Below are 5,015 nucleotides of genomic sequence, written 5' to 3' on the forward strand. Positions count from 1 at the left end.
GTCAGTGCAGATCCCATCAAAGCCATTACCCACCTTAGTCAGACCTGACTAGCCATCACGGGATCCACCAAGGGGTCATTGACCTATCACAGAGGTTCTAACCGGGGCATAAGTCACACAGAGCTAATCCCCTCTCCTTAATCACCCGTTGCTCTCAGCTCTCCTGATGGCTATCAAACTAACTAGTGGGATTTATGCTAAGCCGTTGCCCATTCAACGATCGAGTGGTTTGCACGATAGTGGAGTTAGGTGAGATGACACACCAACTCGGTCCTTAATTGTGACAAGATGGATATCTCCCTTCCTTGCTCTGCCACACAGGCACGAGCACACCATTCGGCAATTCACACAGAAGTGACATCCATCTTGTCTAATCTCATCTTTCGAAATTCCACATTTTCCCCTTCCCACACACTCACACATTTTTCCTTTTATAAAACAAGTTGTATTGTGTTTAAGACCCTAAGCGTTCTAGCAGCGATTAACATCCAAACAAATCACATTCAGACATTAATCTAGGTGGTCAAGGAATGGTTATAACAAATCAAGGGGTGGCTATCCAACCATGTTTTCAGCAGGCAAAACACATGCAGTTTTATAAAACAGGCCAATAGGTTGTGTTTATAAAAACTAGGACAAAACATGCATCAAAGGATGGGATTGAACTTGCCGTCTTCAAAGCCTTCCGGGAGGTCCTGATCGAGGTACTGTCCTTCGGGTTCGGGTTCGGGGTCCTGATCCTCGTTCGCTTGCTCGCAGTACTGCTCGTCGACGGGTTCTCCCTCGTTCACACCGTGATCTACGACGCATACAGACAAACACACAATCAAGAAAAAGAAATAAAAATTTTATCGTTGAGCTTGAATCGGAAACAATTAAGATATGGAGATAGGAGTAATATTTTTGGGCGATTTCCTAATGGCATGGCCAAAACTATGTTAGTAATGGCGTGATAAAGCTTCAGGTCGATCGGAGGTTGTTTGGCGCATGAAATGATAGGTTACAGAGAGGTTTAGGGGTTAAATAAGGAATCAAGGACCTGTTTGTAATTATTTTTGAGAAGGCAGGGGCTTGACTGGTATTTCAGAAATTATCCGGGATATTCTGAAAAAGGTCAGGGGTTTATTTAGAAATATGTTTATATGAGGGAAGGATTTATTTTGGAATATAATACAAGGAAGGGTTTAATTTGCAAAAAGATTAAAGGGTGGGAGGCTCTAAAACAATTAGAGAAAAAGGCAGGGGGTTTTATGGCAAAAAGCCACCTTCCTCCTCCTCCCGCCACGGGAAACAGAGGAGGGAGGGCGCAGGGCGCCAGCGGCCTCGGGCCGGCGGCCCTAGGGGCTTGCGGCGGCCGGGAAGGAGGGGGAAAGGAGGAGGGCGGCGTGGGGGATTGATTCCCCTCGATACATATCCTTTAGCACCTTTGCATTCAAAATGAAGAACGCGAAGTCAACATCTGGTCTCATGCCGCGATAATCGTTCACGACCACTTTTTTCAGATGAAGCTCAAGGCATTCAATTGGATCTAGTGGATTATAGATCCGTGCATTTTTCACAGTCTTCAGTCGGTTAAGCTGAATTAAAAAAGTGAAAACATTAATCAGATTATAAATATAATACTGTTTCTAATAGATGTTCATATAGGAATTGAAATCAAGAAAGACGAACACTAACTGTGATATATAGTTTCTCCACACAGGGGAAACATTTGAGGAAGTCAAGAACTGAGTCCAGATTAGGCCCCAAAGACTCAAGGGCCAAAACCCTTACAGTGGCCATCGATGTTGTCAAGCTTAGGGCAATCATTTCCTGTCAAAGGACCAAGAGACATCACGGAAAATACTAATTATTAGCCATGGCATAGAAAGCTGAATGAATCCTGGATGGAAAAAAGGTTTGTTGCCACCTGAAAAGCTGTGGTTCCAAACTCGAGTTTGGAGATGGCAGCTGAAAGCAATCCCACTGTCTCGAGTTTAGGTGCCCTCATCACACGGATGGTTGCTGGACCCAGATTCGGGTAGAGCGGCAACAATCTCTCAAGGCGAGGAGCTTCCTCTACGACCAGCTCCTGGAACTTGGCCTCCGAGCCTTCCCAAGCCCAAGGTCCACTGAAGCCGATGCTCCTCAGAGTTGGCGAACTGATGCGCAGGCGGCCGATGCCGACATTGCGCTCCAGCAAGAGGATCTCCAGAACGTAGCAGCCAGAGAGCAGGCCGTGAACGGCGTCCTCTGATATGGTGACCTCGACCAGGGAAAGCTCCTTGAGGTGGGGGAACTTCAGCGACGGCGCGACCTCGTTGGGGAACTCGAGGAGTCGAGGTAGCCAAATTTAGCCACGCGTAGGGTGGCCGCGAACCGTAACGCCGACGGCGGCATCGGCGGCTGCTGCTGCTGCTTTGAGTAGCTGAAGTTTATCTCCTGTAGGCCGGTGAGGGCTCGGGAGCGCAGCCAGGCGTCGACCATGGCGAGGCGGTTGCGGAGGCGGAAGCCGGGCATGGTGAAGCACCGGCCAGGGCCGTCGTGGCCGGCGAGGATCTTGGTGGCCAGGTTGGCGTGGTTTGTGTGCTGGCTGGAGAGGCCGTAGCCCACCTGCAGGTTGAGAGGCGCGGCGCGCCAGAGGGGCCGCCACCGCCGGGACACGGCCTGCGTGCGGACGCCGTCCCTGGTGGGAAGAAGGGTGATGATGTCCCCGAGGACTTCGTCGGAGAGGCGGCTGATCAGATCGGGGGCGCCCCCGCCGTCTCCTCCGTGGTGCAGTTCTCGGCGGCGGGGTTCCTCCTCCAGCCTTGTGCTGTCGGCCCTCGCGTCGCCGGCCCCCATGGCGGGATCTCCTCTCCTGCTGCTAATGGAGGATTGTCACGGCAAACAAAGAAATAAAATCAATCAGATAAAATAGATCCAGCCTTGATCACGAAACCTAACCAGGAAAGCACTTCAATTTGTGATGGCCCCAGTGGCGGAGCTACGTTGGGGCCACAGAGGGCCATGCCCCCCTTAGCATGCAAACTTTCCATTACTTAAACAGTAATTTAACACTGTTCATTGCTTTAGCGGCTAAATTAACAAAGGCTGGCCTCTCCTAATTCTGTGGTCAGGCTCCGCCAGTGCTCCTACCAGAACGCCGCCACCTGCTTCATGCCGACGGGAGCGAGATGAGCGGAACGGCCCCCAAAGAGGACGTCTTTAAAAGCGTAGGCAGCCTCCTGGTTTATTTGGACTTAGGGCCCACTTCCGCCCCAGCGCATCTATATGGGCCTCTCAGAAGACCCCATAAGCTCATAAGTCCTTGCAAGGCCTGCTTATCGGGCTTCTCTGCGGCCCACCAAAATCTCCCACGCCGCTCTCTCTGGTCTCGTCCTCTCCCCGCAGGCGACGCCGCCACCGCCTGCTCCGCCGCCTGAGCGCCGCTGCAGCTCGCTCCCCGCCCTCCGAAACGGTCCCGCCGCCACCAGCGCCTCTCGCCGTCGTCGGAGATGGAGGGCGACGACAGCGACCCCGACTACCGGCTCGTCACCGGCTCCCAGTTCGCCACCGGCTCGTCGGCCAGCCCGGCCGCCCCCCCACAACTTCTTCCCACCGCCGCATCCCTCTTTCTCAGATCCCGTCGCCCAAGCTCCGCAGGCGGGCATGGCGGTGCTCGATCTGAACTCGAGGGCGCCTCCAACAGACTTCCGCCACCTCCAGCTGTACCAGCACTACCTTGGTTCGGAAGGTGGGAGCTTCCCTCCCGTTCCCGGCCAAGGAGGCAGAGGTGGCGGAGTTGGTGCGCGGCTGCCTCGCTAGGCCCGTACATGGCATAGTGCAAGTGGGGCGACTGCATCGGCCCCCAAAATATAGGCCCTCTAATCAGTAATTAATTAGCTGAGGGTCATATTTGGATCTAAGGGCTAGAGATATTTGGGTTAGAGTTCACTAGCTCAAGCAAATAGCTCTCCAATAGAATATTCCTTGATATGTTTGGATCCTATAATTATTTAGTCTTTAAAGCATATTTTTTCAATTATTGGAGTTCTATTACCTTTCTTGTTATGGTGGACCCCACTTGAAATAGTCCAAATAATTATTCTTTGGGTGGAATAGTTTTTTAAAGTAGGCTATTTGCAAATAGTCATGAATTAGTCCTTATGTTTGGGGATTTTGGACTATTTTAGGTTAAATGTAACTATAGCCCTTGGATCCAAAAATGCCCGACGTGACTAATCAGTAGTTTGTTAATTAGCCCAAATTCTTATAACAAGTACCAACGCTCCAATTTTTTTAGACAAAAACCAATGCCCATTTTAGCGTAGCTAAGGCGCTGGAACGAGCACGAGACCGGAGATTTTGGATGGACGCTTCGCCCCTTGAGACCTCGTGCGAGCGAAATAACACGGGACGTCACCAAACACGGTCACATCGAGATGCTTCGCCTTGGGCACTGACGCGAAGACGTGATTGCTACCAGGCACTATGCTCATGATCTGCGACTCGCCGATTCCTATTGTTTCTGCATCACGCTGAGCACTTTGTCTATTGTCTTAACTCTCAATGAAGTATGGGTGCTTCGTAAGTATATATGTGGATGCTTGGGCTGCAACTGACTGGCGTCGGTCATCGCATTTCATATCAAGTTTTGATCATAAATAATTTTTCTATCTTTATTGGTTACAATGAACTTAATCATTTTATTTTATGTAACTTTTGTTCTATTTGTGATTTGTAAAAAGGGAGACCTATCACAAATAGACTAATTTTGAAAGTAAAAAGGGAGACCTATCACAGAAGCCGTGTGGTTTTGAAAGTAAAATTTTATTTCAAAAACTTTACTGGCGCAACTAAACAAGATCTGAGATAGTGAGAGATGTGGATGCGCTGGAGCAAACAGTAAATGTAAAATGGATTGCTCCAGCAGGTAGTGACACTGTCAGCTATGGAAGCGACCCTAAGTTTGAGACGGTGAGTGCTTATGAGCAGGGCCATACCAAAGTTTTTGAGGCGTGCGAAATATAAAATGGGCCTTACATTTAGAAAAT

The 5,015-nt window shown here is 50.0% G+C and overlaps 1 pseudogene; it reads right to left on the bottom strand.

Annotated features, from left to right (window-relative positions):
• Positions 1–1,287: 1,287 nt before the first annotated feature.
• On the bottom strand, positions 1,288–2,926 carry LOC120701411 (annotated as a pseudogene).
• Positions 2,927–5,015: the final 2,089 nt, after the last annotated feature.

The sequence above is a fragment of the Panicum virgatum genome, chromosome 3K (assembly GCF_016808335.1).
Source record: "Panicum virgatum strain AP13 chromosome 3K, P.virgatum_v5, whole genome shotgun sequence".
Taxonomy (NCBI): Eukaryota; Viridiplantae; Streptophyta; class Magnoliopsida; order Poales; family Poaceae; genus Panicum; species Panicum virgatum.